Source organism: Protopterus annectens, chromosome 4.part0, assembly GCF_019279795.1.
Source record: "Protopterus annectens isolate FY-2018-M chromosome 4.part0, PAN1.0, whole genome shotgun sequence".
Taxonomy (NCBI): domain Eukaryota; kingdom Metazoa; phylum Chordata; order Ceratodontiformes; family Protopteridae; genus Protopterus; species Protopterus annectens.
Window position 1 is genome coordinate 632,954,473 of NC_056733.1, and position 23,909 is coordinate 632,978,381.

The following is a 23,909-nucleotide window of genomic DNA, read 5'->3' on the forward strand; positions in this document are numbered from 1 at the left end:
GAGTAGCAGCCACTTCAGCAGCCTTCCTCAGAGAAGTACCAACCAAAGATATCTTAGAGGCTGCAAATTGGAGCTCAGTGCACACCTTCACAAAGCACTACCACTTACCTCTTTACTCTAAATCCAGAGCAGGCTTTGCCACTGCAGTTCTGCAGGGCCTCATAGCCTCTCCTAATCCTGTTTAGCCCAGCCACCCTACCTCAGCTTTGGGATTCTACCCAAGAGTAATGACTGCAACAGTGAAACACGATGAGCATAGTACAGTTGTGTACCTACCATAAATGTAGATGTTCGAGTGTATTCACTGTTCCAGCCCAGGTTACCCACCCAGCATCCCCCTTGTCTTTGCTGGGACTTTTCTACACTTCCCTATCCTATACAACTTTTTTGGTGTATTTGCTTGTAGATGAAGGAAATGTTATTTTTGTGCATGCATTTTTATTGGCATATTTTTCAGCCTACCATTTGGGGGCACCTGACATCTGGGGCAAGAAAAACTGAAGAAAATGGCGCTGGCTGCATCTTTTATACCCATGGCGCGCTGACGTCAGGGAAGAGGCGACAGCAGCCAACGCCGGACCCAGACTTTGGAATTCTGGCCGACTGAGCGTAGCCTGCCGGCAGATAACCCAAGAGTAATGGCTGCAACAGTGAATACACTCGAACATCTACATTTATGGTAGGTACACAACTGTACTATCTTTCTTGCTACTGAATAGAGTATGCAGACTTTCATCAGTATAGCATTGGGTCAGCTTTAGCACAAAGATCATGGACTGATAAATACCCCATTGGGGACCTTTCCCATTTTATTTACCTTTTTGTGTGTGAAAAGCTTTTACATCTGTAAGAAGAAAAGGGAAGTGTGACTGTTAACATCGGATACCATATAAAGACTCTTACTTGATTTTTTATTCTTTTTTTTTTTTTTTCACTTGGTGGCCAAACATGACAAAGTCCTGCATTTGTCAGGTGTTCACTCCCAAGTCTATCAAAAGTAGACTTAATTCTGTCAGGACTTGTGAAAAAAAATCTTAATCTTCAGGACTTGGCTCGTGCGGTTATGGCATCATCGTCGTCCTCCTCCTCTGCAGAGTTCCCCCCTCACAAGAAGAAAAGGAAATCTTCAGAAGGGGTGCTAGACAATAAATGGGAACCCTTCTCTCTCATTTGGTGTGAAACTGACTACTCTGCTGAGACATGATTGGAGACCACTGCTTGTCCATCTTTTTTTTACCAGGGCCTTTGAGTGAGCTCCCCTTGGAGGCCTTTATGGCTAAGGGTAGCTTTCTTGTCCAGTAAGACTGAGCATCTGGCTAAGGCAGCTCCTAAGGGGAGAACACAGGCTGAGTTTCTGTGAGAGTGAGGGAGGTATCCGGCAGCTGTCAGAGGGGTGGGCATTGGCTCTATGATGGAGGGTTAGACCTATGGCTTCTGTTCCAAAGACCATATGTATGAACACTTCTACAAAACGTTCTCATAAAAATAAGAACATTTTCCTCCTTGTATCCATTCTAGTTAGAAAACCATCAAGGAGGACTATTTCAGTTTTACCCAAGACCTCTTTAATGCAATTCACTGTCATCAGTCTTCACAGTCTTCTTCCTCACTTCCACTTCTACTCTTTCAAAGAGGAAAAGAAATCTCCCTTCTTTGGAGGAAGAAGGATTGTCATAATCTGCCCAAGAAGAGCTAGATTATGTCTCTTAAATTCAATGACTCACTAGATATGAATCTGAGGCAGATGTCACTTTATCCTCCGTTTCTCCAGAGGAGGACATTTCCTATGGGGCACTGTTGCTAAACTAAACTTCTTTAAATGGAGAGGTAAAGAGGTATCTTGAGTCCTAGAAAAGATGCTGTGGGTTTCTGAATATGGGTAATCCTTAGACTATTGCTATCCCTCCAACTTTTGGGGGCACTTGAAGATGCCTTTTCAGGTGTTCCTGTTACTCCAGATGTTCTTCATCTCACATTGCTGCAGTCCTTACACTTGGGTAGTCCGCTGCCCTCGGTCGGCCCGAATATCAAAGTATAAGGCTGACGTCGGTCAGGGCGCATTTGACTGACGTCAGGACGTCAGGGTACAAATGCGCATGACCGACGTCATATCCCCAGTCTTTTTTGCCGCATGGTCCGATGCAGAAGCAGCATTGCAAGTGCCGGTTGGCGTTCTGAGATTTTTCGATTTAGAAGTTTCAGACCGAGTTCGAAGTTGGCTAAGTACCCCGTTGGGGAATATTTTAGGTTTTTCGTGCCTCAGTCATGTACCCCATGTCAGAAAAAGTCAATAATTGCATTTCTTGTGGGAAACAGATACCGCGTAGAGATTATCATACTTTGTGTATTCCTTGCTTAGGGCCTGAGCACGACGTTGTTGGCTGTCGCTCTTGTGCTAGATTTAATAAACGCACTATAAAGAGAAGGTTGGATTGTGCAAGGTTAGTCTTTGGGAAGCGGTGCAACTATAAAATGCCGCCGGATGCTCCGGCGCTTCTTCGAAGAAGCGCAAGGACAAGGCAGTTAAGCCTAGGCTAGAAGAACCGTCTGTACCGGACGCCGGTTCTTTAGAGGTGTCGGTGGAGCCGGTGGCTCCACCGGAGGTTTCTTTGTCTTCCCAGGGTGAGACCTTATTATTGCAAGATGTGGCCTCTCAGGAGACAAGTCAGGCTGAGGGGGCTTCTCAGGTTACTATACTCCCCTCCCTTCCTAAGGTGGCTAGGCCCTCTCCTTCTGTTTCAAAGGCTTCTCCCAGGGGCAGGCCAGGTTTAGCTTCTGTTGGTGTTACCCCTAGCTCTTCAGGTACTGTGCCCAAGAAGCATATGCTTAAAATGGCAGAAGATTTGATTACTTTGATTAGGGTTCTATGCCCCTCCTGATAAGAGACCTAGGGTGGAGCGTGAGCTGGGGGGTTTTGAGCAGGCTTCAGATGTTTCAGAGTCTTCGGCTGAAGACTTGCAGGAGTACTCTCCTTATTCTGATTCTGATGTGGATGATTCTACTCCTTCTGCTACTCCTCCTGAGGATTTTTCTTTTTCAGAAACTCTTCATTCCATGAGGGAGCATTTTAAGTGGGAAGGTCAGGACTTCTCTGATTCCAGGAAAAGGCTTAGGGAATTTCTGTTTTTACCCCAGCATAGGACTTTGGCTATACCTCCTGTTTTGCATGTAGTGGAAGATGTTTTTACAGAGGCTTCTCTTAATCCTGATTCTTTGCCTCCTGCTCCTGTTAAGCCGGATAGGTATTACAGGGTGCCTGAAGCTCATAAGTATCTTTTTAAGAGTCCTAGGGCAGACCCAGAAACTATTAGCCAGGGGCCTAAAGGTGTTAAGGCTTCTATTGTTAAAAATCCGGTTCCTGCAGACAAGGAGGCTAGGGCCTTGGATAGATGGGGAAAGAAAGTTTATACTTCTTCTGCTCTTGCTATGAGGGCTCTGAATTGCCAGTTTCACATGTTGAAATACCAAAACTATCTCCTTTCACTATTGAAGTCTAAGGTTGATGCTCTGGCAGTAGGTATTGATTGTAAAGAGTTGCAAGATTTAGTGCATGTTTCTGAACAGGTGGGTAAGCATTCTTTGCAATGTGGTTTTGATGCTGTACAGGCCTCGTCTAGGGTGGCTGCCACTGGGTCAGTTCTTCGCAGGCACGCCTGGCTGAGGGATCAGAATTTGTCTGAACATGTTAAAACAAGGATTTTAGATGCTCCTTTACAATCTGACGTGTTGTTTGGTCCTCCTGTTGAGACAGTTTTAAAGAAAATGGAAGACAAGGCTAAGTCTATGCAGACTGTTAAAGATTTTTGCAGGTCCAGCCTCCAAAGTTTAGTAGAAATTGGCCTACTAAAGGGTGGACGTATCCTTCTTATGATTCCCAGTCTAGGGGTAGATCTAGACGTGGTAAGGGCAGAGCTCAGGGCTCTTTCAGGCCTAGAACAGGGAGTTCTCCTGCACAGGCTTCGGTGAGGGCAGGGTCAGTCCTTTCGTAAACAGACCCAATGACCTACCTTTTCAGCTGCCAGAGCCTGCTGCCTGGCAGCACCTTTGGGAGGAAGGTTGGCACTTTTCAAAGAAAATTGGAGTTTAATTACCCAGGACAAATGGGTATTGGATATCATACACCACGGCTACAGGTTTTATTTCCATACCTTGCCTCCTTTCAAAGGCATGCCAGACGTTCCTCCTCAACAAAGAATAGAGGCTCACAAACAGGTTTCTCTGTTGCTCCAACTAGGGGCCATACAGCCGGTCCCTCTGCCAGAAGTGGGCCTAGGATTTTATTCTCGCCTGTTCCTAGTACCAAAGAAGGGGAACACGTGGAGACCAATTTTGGATTTATCTATCCTCAACACTTATCTGGACATTCCCAAGTTCAAAATGTTGACGTTGCAGCAGCTTTTACCTCTGCTGGGCAAAGATCATTGGATGGTAACTTTGGATCTCAAGGAGGCTTACCTTCATGTTCCTATCAGACTCAGTTGCAGAAAGTATCTGCATTTTCGAGCTGGGACTTCTCACTATCAGTTCTCTGCATTGCCCTTTGGCTTATCTACTGCCCAGAGTGTTCACGAAAGTTCTGGCTCCAGTGATAGCTTTCTTCAGACTAAAAGGAATACAGATCTATCCTTATTTGGACGACTGCCTAATTCTGGCTCAAGGAAGGGAAGAGCTTCTTCATCATTTGGAATATGTGATAGCAGTGCTAAGATGCCTAGGGTATTCTGTGAACGAAATAAAGTCCAGTCTAGTACCCTCTCAGGACATGTGCTTTCTGGGTGTGAGACTGAATACAGCATCCCAGATGGCCTTTTTAACCCCGGACAAACAAAAGAGTCTATCCCTTTACTTCCATCAACTATCTCATCAGTCCGGGCTGACTGCAAGGACAGTCCTTCAAGCCTTAGGGTTCATGGCATCTTGTATTCTGGTGCTTCCCAATGCCAAACTGCATATGAGGAAGCTACAATGGTATCTCAGAAATGTATGGACACAGCACTGCCAGGATCTGGACACTGTCATTCAAATAATACCTTGTATTCAGAAGGAATTTTTGTGGTGGGCTCAGGAATGTCACCTAAACAAGGGACTCTCTGTGACCCGGCCAGAGGCGAGTCAGATTTTAACGACAGATGCCTCAGACAAAGCTTGGGGAGCTCATCTAAATGGAAAGTGGATACAAAACAAGTGGCCTGTCAGACTACAACATCTACATATCAACATGAAGGAGATGTTAGCAGTCCAGTTTGCATTAATAGCTTTCAAGGAATTCCTTCTTCCAGGACAGGTGTTGATTCTAACAGACAACACAACTGTCATGTGGTACATCAACAAGCAAGGGGAACGATTCTTATCCTCTATGCAGGCAAGCAATGATTTTGTGGGAGACTGCTCTCAGTTTACAGCTCAATCTTCAGGCAAGGTTTCTGCCAGGAGCACAGAACTCCTTAGCAGATGTGTTGAGCAGACAATTATGGATCCCCACGAGTGGAAATTGGATCCTCATGTATTTCAGAAATTGACAGTGTCATGGGGAACTCCAGACATAGATCTGTTCGCTTCTCCACTAAACCATCAGCTGCCAAAGTTTTGCACAAAAAGGTTTCATCCCACAGCTTGGAGAGTGGATGCTCTTTCTTTCAATTGGAGCAATCTTCATGTGTATGCCTTTCCACCTCTGCCTCTCCTCCCAAAGGTACTTCTGAAGGTCAGACAGGACAAGCCAAGGATGATTTTAATAGCTCCAGATTGGCCTCGACAGCACTGGTACCCATTACTAAGAAGTCTAGTACGGAAGCCTCCATGGCCTTTGCCTTCGATTCCACACCTGTTGTCACAGGAGGACAGCCATTTGCTCAATGTCAAGCTTCACTCTCTGCACCTAACAGCCTGGCATATTCTGTTTTGAACCATAGTGGGCCTCCACTTCCTCAGCAAGTTTTGAATGTTATTTTGTAAGCTAGAAGGCCTAGTACAAGGAAAGTGTATGCGAATAAATGGAAAGAGATTTTTATTTTGGAGTGCAGGAAAAGATTTTGATGTTTCTGGGCCTAATTTGAGTGTGGCTCTTCAATATCTTACTGAATTACTGGACAAAGGTTTGTCTTTCTCTTCTATTAAGGTTCATGCTGCAGCAATTTCGGCTCACTATGATTGTGACCCACCATTGTTTTCTCATCCTTTGTTCAAGCAATTTCTTAGAGGGGCAAAGAATATAAGACCCCCACGAAAAGCTCCTACTCCTGCTTGGGATCTCAATTTTGTGTTGGAGAAACTCACTCTACAACCTTTTGAGCCTGCAGCTACTGCTGAGTTGAAATATTTATCATGGAAGACTGCTTTTTTATTGGCCATTACCTCTGCAAGAAGGGTGTCTGAATTGCAGGCCCTTATGGCGGTTGAGCCTTTCTTGATTTTCCATAAGGATAGGGTATCATTACGTACTAATCCTTCCTTTATGCCTAAGGTGGTTTCTAGTGTGGCTTTAAACCAAACTATTCATTTGCCTACTTTTTATGCAAATCCCCAAAATAAAGGGGAAAAGATTTTGCACACTTTAGATGTTCACAGGCAGTTGTGTTATTATTTGGACAGAACTAAAGGGTTCAGGCAGTCTCAGCAGTTGTTTGTTTCTTTTGCTTTGAGTTCTCAGGGCAAGCCTGTGTCAAAACAAACTATTTCTAAGTGGATTGGGTTTTGCATTGCTTTCTGTTATTCCCATCATGGCAAGGAGATTCCAGCTGGGATTAGGCCTCATTCCACTAGGGCTACTGCCACTTCAACAGCTTTTTGAGGGAGTGGCAACCAAGGATATTTTGGAGGCAGCTACTTGGAGTTCTGTGCATACTTTCTCTAGGCATTATCACCTGCCACTTTACTCTAAGTCCAGGGCTGGTTTTGCCACTGCTGTTTTGCAGGGCATTTTGGCGGCTCCTGCTTCCTTGTAGTTAGCCATCCTCCCTTACCTCTGCTTTGGGATTCTACCCAAGTGTAAGGACTGCAGCAATGTGAGATGAAGAACATAGTACAGTTTTGTACCTACCATAAATGTAGATGTTCGAAGATCCACATTGCTGCAGTCCAATTTACCCTCCCTCCTTCCCCACTGTAGTTAGAGGTGGTTGTGTGGGTTGGGTTGTACATATTGTGTATATTGTATATATTGTACATATAAGTTAGTGCAAGGGTGGTTGGTTGGTTGTTTGCCGTCTTTTGGTTTTGACCTTTATTTTTAGGGTCTTCTGACATCTGGGGCAAGAAAAGACTGAGGATATGACGTCGGTCATGCGCATTTGTACCCTGACGTCCTGACGTCAGTCAAATGCGCCCTGACCGACGTCAGCCTTATACTTTGATATTCGGGCCGACCGAGGACAGCGGACTACCCAAGTGTAAGGACTGCAGCAATGTGGATCTTCGAACATCTACATTTATGGTAGGTACAAAACTGTACTTTTTCTAGTGTTTGGTCAATAAGAAGCAAGATGGGTTTTACAGCATTCCTGATGCTCGCAAGTATCTTTAAAAATCCCTCTGACCATGATACAGTTTCTCTGGATCCTGACAAAGGAGTAGTAGCAGCTTTCCTTCCTCTGATCCCATGCTTAATAAATAAATACAACAGAGCCTGGAACAGGTGTGGTAGAAAAGGTGCATACTTCTCCTTCCTTAGCTTTTTGAGCCATTAATTGCCAAATCCACACGACTAAGTTCCTTCTGTATATTTTGAGTAATATGGGACAAACATTAGGAGATATTCTTAATTCTGCCTCCCATATAGCTAAGTACACTATAAAAAGTGGCTGTGGTGCCTTGAATGCTGCCTCTAGAGTAGCTGGTGTTGTTATGAGAAGACATATTTGCTTAAGGTTACGTTTCTTCACTGAGGATGCTGAAGCTCTGCTATTAAATGCCCCTCTAGACAAGGATTTGCAGTTTGGTAATGTTTCTGTTGAAACTTTTAAAAAGCTATAAAGAGGAAAACGTGCACAGGGTGTCAAACAGTATTTTTTATCTCTAATTCAACTATCCGTGTAATCCAGGACGCTTTTTTTTTTTTCCATAAGCTTTACATATCAGGTTCAATAGAAATCTGAAAAAAGAACACTTTTTAAAAGAAAATGGAAAGGAGATTCCAAAAGAAATTCTTATGGATCTCAGGGCTCCAGCATTAAGAGGCAGCATCTGATTTTTCTTGTCAGTTATTCCTGCCTTTCCTTTCCCACCCTAGTCATCCTCAGAAAATTGCAGGGATCCTTTCTCTTTGACTTCCTGCATGACAGACTATAACCACAGACTTGCAGGCTTTAAATATTGCAGTTTATTGTTACAAGCTGTAATAGGCATCCTTCCTTACTCCCACAGGAACCCCAGTGAATCAGTTTCACCTCATTCTTCCAATTGTTTCAGACTTACTCCTTCAGGAGAGAGAGAGAGAGAGAGACCGTGCCTGGTGAACACTGGGGGAAATTTTACTCTAGACTTTCTGATCCCCAGGAAAGGGGATATCCGAAGGGCCCATTCTAGATCTATCAAGACTAAACACTTTTATACAAATCCCAAAATTCAAAATATCGACGCTTCAAACTCCATTCCATGTTATTTGCCCTCAAAGCTTTCTGTTCACTCAAGACCTAAAAGATGCCTATCTACATATTCTCATTCACATGTACATATCCTTTTTTAAGATCAGTTTGTTTTGGGATTGCATTATCATTTTAATTTTTTTTTCATTTTTGCACCATCTGCCATACCAAGAGACTTTAACAAATGCCTTGCTTCAGCAGTCGCATACTGCAGGCTTCACGTCTTACACATTCTCTCTTACCTAGATGATTGCCTGATCTCAGCCTCAGTCATTCCGGATGCTTTAACAGCATTAAAAGTCACAGATCAATCTATGTTCTTAGTGTTTCACTGTTGCAGTCGTCACACTTGGGTTATCTGCCTGCAGGTAGCCCTCATTCGGCCCGAATACCAGAGTCTTGGGATTTCTGCATTGGATACTGTCACCTCTTCCATGAGGTCAGGGGTATAAAACATGCACCTGATGCCATTACATCGGCTTTTTTTTTTGTCGCGCGGGAGCCCGAAGCAGAAACAGTTTGCAAGTGCTGGTTGGCCGCTACCTGAAATTTTTGTTTTTCTAGTTTCAAATCTGAAGTATTCTAAAGCTAAGTACCCCATTGGGGATTCTTTTTTCTTGCTATAACCGATGTCAGAAAAAGTTAACAATTGTCTTGCCTGTGGAAAGCAAATACCTCAGAGATTTTCGTTCTTACTGCATCACCTGTTTAGGCCCAGACCACGACGTCCCTTGCTGTTGGTTTTGTGCCTTGTTTAATGCCCGAACTATTCGTTGTCGGACTATCTTTGTTGCTAAATTCTTTCGCTCTCTGTATTCCGAAATGGCTTCGGTAAGCCATTCGACTACCAATCTTCTGAAAAAACGTAAGGATAAAGACCGAGACAGACCGCATAGTTCCACAACTGCCGACGACACTTCTGTTAAGCTAGTCGCCAGTCCGCCGGTACTCAGTGAGGTGCCTTCGCAGCCACTGATACCCACTTCTACAGATTCACAGGCCTCTGCTGAGACCCATTTGGAGTCCAGTATGCCGCGAGATGCTTATTCAATTATGGAACCTGCGGATGTTTCTACCTTGGATGGGTCTGGAGATGCTGTGCAGGCACCGGCTTCTGAGGGTGTATTCCGACCTTCCGATGTTCGTATTAAACAGACTTCTTCATTTCAGACTAAAACAGCTGAGTTACTCAGGCCCAGAGTTTGCTCTATGCCTAGAAAACCGACGGCCAAAGTGCATGCTCAAGCTCCCATGCCACAGAAACAAATGCTTAGAATGGCTAAAGACGTTATAAGTCTAATTAGAGGAAGACAGCCTTCCCCTTCTAAAAGACAAAGAATTGATTTCCCTTCTGATTCAACAGACCATCAGTCCGATGACTGTGATCCCTCTGATTACCAGTATATACCCTTATCTACCTATGAGGATTTAGATGCAGAGGATTCCATTCCCTCTGCTTCCCCTCCAGAGGACTTTTCATTTGGTGAAGCCTTGCATACCTTAAGAGAGCATTTCCGTTGGGAATGCCAGGACTACCCACAGTCCAAAAAGAGACTCTGAGAATTTTTAGACTTGCCTCAGCACAGGCCTCTAGCTGTACCCCCTGTCCTGGATATTGTAGATGATGTTTTCATGGAATCCAGTATTACTCCTGATACTTTACCACCAGCTCCTAGAAAGCTTGACAGGTACTACAGGGTACCGGACTCTCACAAATTTCTCTTTAAGAATCCCACTGCAGATCCAGAGAACATTTCCCAGGGACCTAAATGTATTAAGGCTACTACAGCCAAAAATCCTACCCCTTCGGACAGGGATTCGAGGGCTTTGGACAGATGGTGAAGAAGGTATATACCTCTGCAACTCTTACCATCAGGGCTTTAAATTGCCAGCTTTACATGTTGAAGTACCAGCAGCATGTTATGGAACTAATTAAACAAAAAATGTTGCTTCCAGATTTTGCAGAAAATAAAAATTTACAAGAGTTAATCCATTCTGCAAACCAAGTCAGTAAACATACTTTGCAGTGTGGTTTTGATGCCTTAGAAGCATCTTGCAGGGCTGCTGTCACTGGGTCTGTACTGAGAAAGGCATGCCTGGCTAAAGGAACAAATCTTGCCAGAGCATGTGAAAGCAAAATTACTAGATGCTGCATTAAACCAGGAACGTTTGTTTGTCACAAAAGCAGAAGAGGATATTAAAAAGATGTAGGCAAAACCTAAATCTATGCAAACTGTTAAAGATTTCTTACAGGTACAGCCACCTAGATTCAGTAGGCATTGGCCTTCAAAAAAATGGTCCTTTCCAGTCCCTACCAGGTCTTCTCAACCCAGGTACAGCCACCTAGATTCAGTAGGCATTGGCCTTCGAAAAATCGGTCCTTTCCAGTCCCTACCAGGTCTTTTCAACCCAGACCCAGGGGCAACAGACCACCAAGGCTACAATCTCAGGGTACATGGAGATCTAAACAATGGAGTGTCCCCCCTCCTCAAAAACAGGGAGTGGTAAGCCACCCCCTTATGGAAAAAATTCACACTGACTTGTCTGTCATCCTTCCCAGCCATGCCCAAGATGTCCTTCAACAATGCAACTGCAGTCATAACATATGGGTTGTCCTGCCTCAGGCAGCCCTCGGTCGGCTGGATTCCAAAGTCTGGGTCCGGCGTCGGCCGGAGTCGCCTCCTCTCCGACGTCACAACGGCTGGAGTATAAAGGCATCGGCCGACACCATCTTCAGTCTTTCTTGTCACGCGGTGCCCGAAGCAGAAGCAGTTCGCAAGTGCCGGTCGGTCAGCTCCTGTGTTTCAGTTACCGAAGTCATCTAAAAGCTAAGCACCCCGTTGGGGAACATTTTTTCTTGCCTCAGCCGACGTCAGAACAAATTGAGAAAGTTAATAATTGTTTGTCTTGTGGTAAACAAATACCTCATAAGGACTTCCATTCTTACTGCCTCCCTTGCCTGGGCCCAGACCACGACGTCTCGGCCTGTGCTGCCTGTGCTTGCTTTAATAAGCGCACTCTCAGGCGCCGGGCAGAATTTGCCGAAGACTTTTTCGGCGAATCCTTCGCTTATATCATGCCGTCGGATCAACCGACAACACAAATTTCCAAAAAGCGTAAGGACCGGGACTGACATCCGCGGCCCGCGTCCTCTACCGATATTTCTCCTAAGCCCTCCGCGAGTGCTTCGGCCCCTACGGAAGCGGTAATTCAACCGCTCCAGGCCGATGACACAGTGGTAACACGTCCTTCGGTCCCGGAGACTACACCGGTGCCGGTTATTGATTTTCCTCCAGAAACCGAAGTTCTGGATCTACCCGACACCATACCCGTGGACAAGGTTACTCCTGCACGTGGGGCAGCTAGGCCTCCTGCATCCATGTCCATCAAGGCCTTTGCACGTGCCAAGGCCGCCAGCCAGGCCAAGGCCCATCCTAAACCTACTGCCCAGACCCCTTCTTCTGATAAGCAGATCATGTCTCTTGCTGCAGACCTCATCTCTCTTATTAGGGGGTCTCAGCCTCACCCTGGCAGAGGTTCTCGGCCGCCTGCAGACAAAAGGCCTAGAACTGAGCAGGCTGACAACCTCTCTTCAGATGAAGCCGCTGGGGATTCTGAGCATTCAGATACACAAGAAGAATCCTTCCAGGCCTATGAGGACTCTGATGCTGAGGAGTCAATTCCCTCTGCCTCTCCTCCAGAGGATTTTTCATTCGGTGAAGTCCTCCACTCTATGAGGGAGCATTTCAAGTGGCAGGGTCAGGAATTTTCTGATTCGAGGAAAAGGCTACGTACCTTCCTCAAGTTACCCCAGCACAGGCCTTTAGTTATCCTTCCAGTTATGGATGTCCTGGATTATGTCTTCTCCGACTCCAGTGCTAACCCTGATTCTCTCCCTCCTGCTCCTGTCAAGCCAGACAGATATTACAGGGTCCCTGACACTCACAAGCATCTTTTTAAGGCCCACTCTGTGGATCTTGAAACTATTTCACAGGGCCCCAAAGGAGTGGCTACTTCCTCAGCCAAGAATCCACTGCCAGCGGATAGGGAAGCAAGGTCGCTGGAGAGATGGGGTAAAAAAGTTTATACCTCTACCACCCTTGCCATGAGGTCACTTAACTGCCTTTTTCATATGTTTCAGTACCAGGATTATTTACTGGATGATTTACAGAAAAAGCTAGCCTCTCCTGAATCTATTGATAGAAAGGCATTGCAGAATCTGGTCCATAACACTCAGCAGGTTAGCAATCATTTTCGACAGTGTGGTTATGATGCATTGGAGGCTTCATGTAGGGCAGCTATGACAGGGGCTGTTATACGTAGACATGCTTGGTTAAAAGAACAGCCACTGCCAGACCATGTTAAAGTAAAGTTACTTGATGCACCTCTGGAAAAACAAAGCTTTTGGTGCTAATGCACAAGATGTGTTGAAGTCCATTGAGGAAAAGGCAAAATCAGTTCAGACAGTCAAAGATTTCCTCCAGGTTCAGCCACCCAGATTCAGCAGGAATTGGCCTTCAAAGAATTGGTCCTTTCCAGACACTGACAAGTTTCAAAGGGGAAAAAACAGGCGTGCTCGAGGTAGAGGGCAAAACCGAGGCTCCTACAGGGGCCAATGGCAACCACCAAATCAAAGAAGTGGCGCAGCCAGTCCAGCTGCACCACAAGGACAATCACAATGACTTGACTTTCATGCCGCCTACCAAAGCTCAAAGAGAAGCACCTTTAGGCAGAAAATTATCCTTATTCTCAAACAACTGGCATATCTTAACCAAGGACAACTGGATTCTAGATTTAATAGACAAAGGATACAGATTCCACTTCCATACTTTACCAATAAGACAAGGCATGCCAAACCTGCCACAACATCAAAGGGCAGAGGCACTCATTCAAGTTTCAAAGATGCTAAGCATAAAAGCAATAGAAAAGGTCCCTCCTCAGGAACAAGGCCAGGGATTTTACTCAAGACTGTTCCTTGTTCCAAGAAAAGAAAAGAAATGGAGGCCTATACTGGACTTGTCTACTCTAAATACTTTTCTCATTGTGCCAAAGTTCAAAATGCTGACGTTACAGCAACTCCTTCCCATGCTGGGCAAGGGGTCTTGGCTGGTCACTCTGGACCTCAAGGAGGCATACCTGCATGTCCCAATCAGACACAGTTGCAGAAGATACCTCAGATTTCTTGCAGGGACAGACATTATCAATTCTCAGCATTGCCGTTTGGCTTATCTACTGCGCCCAGAGTGTTCACAAAATGCCTGGCATCAGTAGTGGCACACTGCAGACTCCAGGGGATTCAAATATACCCCTACCTGGACGACTGCCTGATACAAGCAGACAACAAACAAACCTTGATAACAAACTTGGACTATGTCATTCAATTACTACAAGCCTTGGGATACACAGTCAGCATTCAAAAATCAAGACTACTGCCATCCCAACAGATTATTTTCCTGGGACCCAAACTGGACACAAACACACAAATGGCCTTCCTCACAGAAGAAAAACAAGAGCAGTTACCAGACTACTTCAAAGGCCTAGCAAAGCTCTCCCAGCTGACTGCAAGGAAAATCCTGCAGGCCCTGGGGTTCATGGCATCCTACATTCTTCTGATACCTTTGGCAAGACTTCATATGAGAAAGCTGCAGTGGTACTTAAAAAGCTTATGGTCACAACACAGCCAAAGCCTAGAGGACGTAATCCCACTTATTCCATGTCTGCAAAGAGCATTCTTGTGGTGGGCTCAAGCAAGTCCGTTAAACAAAGGCATGTCTTTCAACATACCTCAAGCAGGTCAAATCATTACAACAGACGCCTCAGATCATGGATAGGGGGTGCACATGGAGGGCAGATGCATCCAAGCACAATGGAACCCAAGGGAAAGGCATCTGCACATAAATCAAAAAGAGATGTTGGCAGTGATACGTGCAATTGAGACTTTCGAAAGATCACTTCAACAAGGACATTTGCTAATAAGGACAGACAACACCACGGTTATGTGGTATATAAACAAGCAGGGAGGCACTCATTCTTATCCCCTCTGCAGATTAGCAATGATTCTTTGGGAAAAGTCCCTGAGCCTGAAGATCCACTTACAATCCCAGTTTGTGCCAGGCAAGGACAATGTTCTGGCGGACAAGCTGAGCAGAAATTTCTGGGATCCACACGAATGGATGCTGCATCCTCACATTTTCTCACAAATAACAAGGGCATGGGGAAGACCGGACATAGATCTCTTTGCTTCTCACCTGAACCATCACCTGGAAAAGTTTTGTACAAGAGCTCACCATCCTCTAGCCTGGAAAATGGATGCTCTCTCCTTCAGCTGGAATTCCCTAACAATTTATGCATTCCCTCCTCTACCACTGCTGACCAAGATGATACTGAAGATCAAAGCAGAATGACCAACAGGCATTTTGATAGCTCCAGACTGGCCAAGGCAGCACTGGTACCCATTGCTGTTGAGCATAACTCGGACCAAGCCGTGGCCTCTGCCTCTATGGCCTCTGCTTCTAACCCAGCACAATTACATGACTGTTCATCAAAACCTGCAAACATTGCATCTGACAGCCTGGAGGTTACCATAACTTCTTCCGATATCTCTCTTTCCAAAGAAGTTCAAGAGATTCTACTGGAAGCATGCAGACCTTCCACCAGAAAGACCTATTCAGCCAAGTGGAAGAGATTCATCATCTGGAATGCCAACAAGGGTCAGGATGCAACAGTATTGAGCATACCTCAGATATTAGAATACTTGGCAGAATTGTTTCATACTGGTCTCTCATATTCTTCCATAAAGATCCACGCTTCAGCAATCTCAGCAAAATACAATTGTGATCCACATGTGTTCTCACATCCCTTGCTAAGACAGTTTCTAAGAGGGATAAAGAATATCAAATCTCCCAGGAAACCACCAGTACCTGCATGGGACCTGAATTTCATCTTGGAAAAATTAACTCTTCCTCCCTTTGAACCAGCAGCATCTGCAGAAATGCAATTTCTCTCCTGGAAAATGGTTTTCCTATTGGTAGTAACATCAGCAAGAAGAGTCTCTGAGATACAGGCACTCATGGCAGTACCTCCCTTTCTCATTTTTCACCAGGACAGAGTCTCCCTAAGGACCAATCCTTCTTTCATGCCAAAAGTAATTTCCAGGGTGTCTCTAAATCAAGCCATTCACCTGCCTACATTCTTCCCCAATCCTCAAAACAAGGGGGAAAAGCTGCTGCATACTTTGGACATACACAGACAACTACGCTACTACTTGGACAGAACAAAGACCACCAGAAAGTCTGACCAATTGTTCGTAGCCTATGCTGCTGGAGTTCAAGGAAAAGCAATCTCCAAACAAACAATTTCAAAATGGATTGGACACTGCATCAGATTCTGCTATTCCTTTCATGGAAAAGGTGTGCCAGCCAATATTAGGCCACACTCCACCAGAGCTATAGCCACATCCACAGCTTTCCTAAGAGGAGTGGCTACAAAGGACATTCTAGAGGCTGCTACATGGAGCTCCGTGCATACATTTACCAAGCACTACAACCTGCCTTTGTACTCCAGATCCCGAGCAGGCTTTGCTTCGGCAATCCTGCAGGGCATTATAGCTACACCATCCCTTTATTAGTTCCAGCCACCCCCAGCTTGGCTATGGTATTCAACCCATATGTTATGACTGCAGTTGCATTCTTGAAGGACATAGTACAGTTTTGTACCTACCATAAATGTAGATGTCCGATAGATATGCAACTGCAGTCGGATTTTCCCTCCCTCCTACCCCTCTGCAACTCTCTTTTAGGGTCCACTACCCCTATTCCTATTAGCTGGGGGTACCTTTTATGGTGTATCTGTTTATTACTGTTGTGCATGTCTGGAATTGTTTATCCATTCACCAAATTTAGCCTTCCTTGGAGGGCACCTGGCATCTGGGGCAAGAAACACTGAAGAAGATGGCGTCAGCCGATGCCTTTATACTCCAGGCATTGTGACGTCGGAGAGGAGGCGACTCCGGCTGACGCCGGACCCAGACTTTGGAATCCGGCCGACCGAGGGCTGCCTGAGGCAGGACAACCCATATGTTATGACTGCAGTTGCATATCTATCGGACATCTACATTTATGGTAGGTACAAAACTGTACTTTCTTGCACCCCTAGGCAGAAAATGCACCCTGCATGCAAAAAACTGGATGTCCATTACCCAGAACCGATGGGTCCTAAACATTGTATCCGAGGGATACAGATTCTACTTCCACTCACTGCCAACCCCAAGCAGATTGCCAGACCTTCCTCCAAACCAGTGGGCAGAGGCTCAAAAGCAAGTACTTTCTCTTCTCAGTATCAGGGCTATTCAGTCTGTTCCAGTAGAGCAAAGAGGACAGGGTTTCTATTCCAGACTGTTCTGGTGCAAAGAAAAGAGGTCTCTTGGCACCCTATCCTGGACCTGTCCATTCTCAGTACCTTCCTGGTGGTCCCAAAATTCAAAATGCTTACACTACAACAGCTGGTTCCTATGCTAGCCAAGGACTCCTGGCTAGTCACCCTAGACCTAAAAGAAGCTTATCTGCACATCCCCATAAGGGTATCTTGCAGGAAATCTCTACATTTCAGGGCAGGCTCTATGCACTGTCAGTTCTCTGCACTTCCCTTTGGCTTATCTACTGAGCCTAGGGTATTCTCAAAGTGGCTGGCTACAGCCATTGCATACTGCAGGCAGAAAAAAAATTAAAATGTATCCATACTTGGAAGATTGCCTGATTCAGGCGGACAGTCAGGAACTGCTACTTCAGCACCTGGCATTTGTAAAGAGACTTCTAACTTCTCTGGGGTACACCATCAACGAAAATAAATCACATATGTTGCCTATCCAAAGGATTGTATTCCTAGGAGCAAGCTTGAACACAACTTCCCAAATGGCATTCCTTACTCCAGAAAAACAGGTTTATTTGACAAACTACTTCAAACTAATGGCCACCAGAACCCAGCTATCTGCAAGAAAAATGCTGCTGCAAGCCCTAGGGTTCATGGTGTCATGCATTCTACTAATTCCATATGCAAGACTGCATATGAGGAAACTGCAGTGGTGCTTAAAAAGTCTCTGGTGCCAGCATTCTCAGGACCTGGAAGCAATTATTCCTATCATTCCTCGTCCAAGGGCAGAGTTCCTTTGGTGGGCAGAGGCTTGCAGCCACAACAAGGGACTCCCTTTCACTCAACCCCTCGCCACCCAAACCCTGACAACAGACGCATCAGGCTATGCAATGGGGGGGCTCACATGGCTGTCAAATGCATTCAAGGCAAATGGAGCCCAGGACAAATTCACCTACATATCAATCAAAAAGAAATGTTAGCTGTACAGAATGCTCTGACAGCCTTCAAATACCTTATCTTTCCAGGCAACTCTTGATAAAGACGGAACACCACAGTTATGTGGTACATAAACAAGCAGGTGGGAACTCATTCCTACCCATTCTGCAGGTTAGCCATGGCCCTGTGGAACACGGCCTTGAGCAGGCAAGTGCACATGCAAGCTCAATTCCTGCCAGGCAAACAACATTCATTGGCAGACAACTTAAGCAAAAATCTACTGGACCCACACGAGTGGAAACTGGAACCCAACTCATTCAAACTTCTAACCCACAGGTGGGGGACACCAGAGGTGGACCTCTTTGCCTCCCCCTAAAACAATCAATTGAGCAAAATCTGCACCAGAAATCCCCACAGCCAAGCATGGAAAGTGGATGCCCTATCCTTTACTTGGGAAAACCTCTCAATTTAAGCCTTTCCCCCTCTGCCCCTCCTCTCAAAAGGGCTACTCAGGATCAGACAGGACAAACCAAGGACAATCCTTATTGCACCGGACTGGCCCCACCAGCACTGGTACCCACTCCTACGCAGTCAGGCAGCAGTGCCACCCTGGCACCTACATCAGACCCCCTCCCTTCTGTCCCAGCAGAAGGGACAGATTTTGCATCCTCAGATGCAAACCCTGAACCTTGCAGCCTGGCATATTACCTGAATACACCACCAACAACCCTCAGCAAACAGGTGCTGGACGTCATCCTGCCTAGGACTAGGAAATCCTATTCAGAAAAATGGAAAAGATGCTGTTCTTGGAGCCAATCTCAAGAAAAGGACACAGCTGTGCCCACCGTACCTCAAATCCTAGATTGCCTAGCAAAGCTGCTCCACAAAGGCCTATCCTTCTCTTCTATTAAGATTCATGCCTTGGCCATCTCAGCTCATTATAGTACTGAGCCACCTGTCTTTTCTTACCCTCTGGTCAAACAGTTCCTGAGAGGAGCTAACAATTTAAGACCCCCGAGGAGAGCTCCCACCCCTGCCTGGGACCTTAACTTTGTACTAGAGATCCTCACGCTTCCCCCTTTTGAGCCTGCTGCTACAGCACAGTTAAAATTCCTCTCTCTTGGAAAACCGCCTTACGTCTAGCCATCACTTCAGCAAGAAGAGTTTCTGAGTTACAGGCCTTAATGGCTGTGGAACCCTTCATTATTTTCCATGCTGACAGGGTTTTCCTCAGGACTAACCCATCTTTTATGCCCAAGGTGGTATCCAATGTGGTTCTAAACCATTCTATCTATTTACCAACCTTTTTCCCTAATCCTCAGAATAAAGGGGAAAGGATCCTGCACTCTTTGGACATACACAGACAACTCAGGTTCTGCCTTGACAGGACTAAGACTTTAAGAAAATCTGACCAGCTGCTAGTCAGCTTTGCTACAGGGACAGTGGGCAAGGCCATTTCAAAGCAAACCATTTCCAAATGGATAGCACACTGCATTCATTTCTGCTACAAACACCACAGAAAACCTACCCCACAGGGGATCAGAACTCATTCCACTAGAGCTACCTCAACCTCTACAGCATTTCTCAGGGGAGTCCCTAACAGGGACATCCTGGAAGCTGCAACCTGGAGTTCTGTACACACATTCACCAAGCATTACCACTTACCTGTCTTTTCTAAATCCAGAGCTGGATTTGCCACAGCAGTCTTACAAGGCTTGCTAGCCAGCCCTACTATTACTTGACTGCCTCCACCCTTCCTCAGCTTTGGGAATCAACCCAAGTGTGATGACTGCAACAGGGAAACATGAAGAACATGGTACACTTGTGTACACTTACCGTAAATGTAGATGTGTGAGTATATTCACTGTTGCAGTCCTGGTTACCCTCCCTCCAGCTCCCTGACTCTTCAATGCTTTCTACCTATCCTCTTTTTGGCCATATCTTATGACTATGGTATTTAGTTTTTACTGGTGGTGTTCCACACCATGTAATTGCTTCCTATTTTGGGGGCTCCTGACATCTGGGGCAAGAAAAACTGATGTAATGGCGTCGGCTGCATGTGTTATACCCCTGACGACCTGACGTCATGGAAGAGGTGACTGCATCAAACGCAGAAATCCCAAGACTCTGGTATGCAGGCCGACTGAGGGCTACCTGCAGGCAGATAACCCAAGTGTGATGACTGAAGCAGTGAATACACTCGAACATCTACATTTATGGTAAGTGTACAAGACTGTACTTTCTTCTGACTCACATACTTGTTTCTCCTGGACTGGTTTTGCACACTTACCTGGCAACTGAGTTTCTTCTCCCAGAAAAAAGTACAAGCATGTCATCCAGTACTTTTTTTCTCTCCCAAAAATGTCCGCTACAAAGGAATTGCTAATATCTTTGGGTTTCATGACCATATCTTTGGGTTTCATGACCTTTTCTATCCTAGTAATACCTTATGCCAGACTTAACATGAGAATGATCAGTTGTTCCTCAAGTCTGTTTGGGCTCAACAATTCCAGTTCTCAGTGTTGTAAAATAAGAGCTTGTTTGTTGCTGTAGTTAAGCTCTTTCTAGCTTGGAGGTCCCTCTCTCTCCTGCTCACCCCTGTCAAACAGTGGCCATAAATTCTTCAGACTTTGCTTAGAGTGCTGTTTCTCATGGTGGTATCATACAGCCTTCTGAGAGGTGATCTTTTCATGAAATAAAAGACATCCCTGGGCCCTGTTTTGATGAACCTTTTGCACCTCTGCAGAACAGCATCTGGATGGCTTTTGCCTGAGCTAAATTTTTTTGCAAACTGCCTATAAAAATGTACATCTCTGCGTATAAAGGTTACAAAAAAGTTAAAATACAAAAATTCTTCAGTACATACTCATCTTTACAAATGAGGATATTAAAATGCAAGTCAGACGTAATGGTGATTTTATATTTCACAAGTATTTATAACATATATGTTATAATTCTACAAACCACTATTAGGATTTCCCTAACTATAGTAGATAAGACTCCAATAGTCGAGAGTTTTGTTCTTGCTGATGTGATCTTTAATTTGCTGCAGTGTTGCAGATGTCATTCTGATGTTCATCGTGTTACACTGCTGCAGTCATTACACTTGGGTTATCCTGCCGTCAGGCGGTCCCACAATCGGCCAGAGTTCCAAAGGCTTGGTCCGGCATCGGTTGCTGCCGCTTCTTCCCTGACGTCAGTGCGCCAGGGGTGTATAAGATGCATCTGACGCCATTTTCTTCAGTCTTTCTTGCCGCGCAGTGCCCGAAGCAGAAGGAGTAAGTGCCGGTCGGCCGACTCCTGACATTTTCGAAGTCGAATTTCAGATCTGAAGTTTTCAATAAAGCTAAGTACCCCGTTGGGGAAACTTTTTTCTTGCCTCAGACCGATGTCAGGAAAAAGTTAATAATTGTATTTCTTGTGGGAAGCAAATACCTCATAAGGACTTCCACTCTTATTGTATTTCATGCCTAGGCCCTGATCACGACGTCACTAGTTGTCGGTTTTGTGCTAGATTTAACAAACGCACTATAAAAAGACGTTTTGATTTTGCTTTGCACTACTTTGGCCGAAGGTTCAATTATACTATGCCATCGGATCAACCGACGACCGCTATTCCGAAAAAATGCAAAGAAAAGGATAAAGACAGGCATCCGAGGTCCAAAACCGACGACGAAACCTCTTCTAGGCCAGTCACCGGTTCACCGGTTCTCGGGCGCTTTCGCAGCCCCTGACACCTGCTACCTCAGAGCCACAGGCCGCCTCCGACTCCCATATGGAAACAACTAGGCCTCTGGAAACTCAAGGTATTGGGCCTACGGAAACTAATCCCTCAGATGGGTCCAGAGCCGCTGAGCAGGCATCGGCTTCTGAGGGTGTTTTCAGACCTACATAACTTACCATTATAGCAACAGCCAAGACAAAAGTACCATTAAAGACAAAGAAGCAAGTACGGCATTCTCCTGGACAGTCCTCCATGCCTAAGAAACAGATGCTTAAAATGGCCGAAGACCTCATTACTCTAATCAGGGGTTCCCATCCCCCTCCTGAGAAAAGGCCTAGGGCAGGATACAGACTATGATTCCTCTGATCAGGTTTCCATTTCTTGTGATTCCTCTTCAGACCAGGGATACTCTCTACCACCCTATGAGGACTCTGATGCTGAAGAATCTATCCCTTCAGCCTCTCCTCTGGAGGATTACTCTTTTGGGGAAACTTTACATACCATGAGGGAGCATTTCCATTGAGAAAGTCAGGATTATTCAGAATCCAAGAAAAGGCTCAGGGATTTCCTTTTACTGCCTCAGCACAGGCCCCTGGCTATTCCACCTGTGCTAGATATTGTGGATGATGTGTTCTCTGAATCCAGCTTATCTCCTGATTCTTTGCCCCCTGCACCAGCCAAGCCAGATAGGTATTATAGAGTCCCTGACTCTCACAAGTTTCTTTATAAAAACCCTTCTGCTGATCCAGAAACTATTTCCCAGGGTCCAAAAGGGGTTAAGGCTTCCATTGCAAAAAATCCAGTACCCTCTGACAGAGATTTCAGAGCTTTGGATAGATGGGGGAAGAAAGTTTACATTTCTGCAACTTTAGCAGTAAGGGCTTTAAATTGCCAGTTTCACATGCTTAAGTACCAACAATATTTAATGGCTCAGTTAAAACAGAAAATGTTTGCAAGCTCAGAAGCTCCTGACTGTAAAGAAATACAGGATTTATTGCATGCAGTTGAACAGGTGGGAAAACATACTCTGCAATGTGGTTTTGATTCTTTAGAGGCCTCTTGTAGAACCACAGTTACAGGTTCTGTGATTCGAAGACATGCTTGGTTAAAAGAACAGAGTTTACCTGATCATGTTAAGGCAAAATTATTGGATGCTCCTTTACAGCATGATACCTTGTTTGGTGTTAAGGCAGAAGAGGTGTTAAAGAAAATGGAGGATAAGGCTAAATCTATGCAAGCAGTCAAGGATTTCTTACAGGTACAGTCACCTCGATTTAGCAGAAATTTGCCAACAAAGAATTGGCCCTTTCCAGTGTCAGACAGGCCACAGAGAGGCAGATACAGACGCCCTAGAGGCAGATCTCAACCCCAAGGCTCTAACGGACAACGACAGTGGGGCACCTCAACCCCAAAAGGAGGTGAGTACAAGTCTACTTACAGGAAACAGTCCCAATGACTTCCCCCTTCGTACGCCAAGCACTTCCCTTTTGGCAGCCCCCTTAGGGGGAAAACTAGCACTTTTTTCTCAAAACTGGCAAACAATCACCCAAGACAAATGGGTTCTGAATATTGTGTCTCAAGGTACAGGTTCCACTTTCATACTTTACCAAGGCTAAAAGGAATGCCAGACCTGCCACAGAATCAATGGTCCGAGGCACAAAAACAAATTTCAGCCCTCATTGACATGAGAGCTATTCAAAAAGTACCACAACAGGAACAAGGATAAGGATTTACTCAAGACTCTTCCTGGTCCCTAGAAAGGACAAGGCCTGGAGGCCCATACTAGACCTTTCAATTCTAAATACTTACCTGGATATTCCGAAATTCAAAATGTTGACTTTACAGCAGCTTCTACCTATGCTGGGCAAGAAGGCTTGGCTTGTTACTCTGGACCTCAAAGAGGCATACCTGCATGTCCCTATCAGACAAAGTTGCACAAGATACCTCAGATTCAAAGCTGGTACAATGCGCTACCAATTCTCTGCACTGCCCTTTGGCTTATCTACTGCGCCCAGGGTCTTTACAAAATGCCTGGCACCAGTAATTGCATTTTGAAGACAAAAAGGAATTCAAATATATCCATACCTGGACGACTGCCTCATTCAAGCAGAGACAAAGGACATTCTTCTACAGCATCTGGCGTTTGTAAAAAGGTTGCTAATTTCTGTAGGGTGCACAGTAAACGAAAATAAGTCAAAACTAGTGCCCTCACAACAGATTATATTCCTGGGTGCCAGCTTAAATACAACGGTGCCCGGATGGCTTATCTCACGCCAGACAAACAAATTCAATTAACTCAA

General features: G+C 45.3%; 1 protein-coding gene across 8 annotated transcripts in view; it reads left to right on the forward strand.

Annotated features, from left to right (window-relative positions):
• Positions 1-23,909, forward strand: part of CLIP1 (CAP-Gly domain containing linker protein 1) — a 4,646,656-nt gene that overhangs the window by 268,286 nt on the left and 4,354,461 nt on the right. The window lies entirely within an intron of this gene.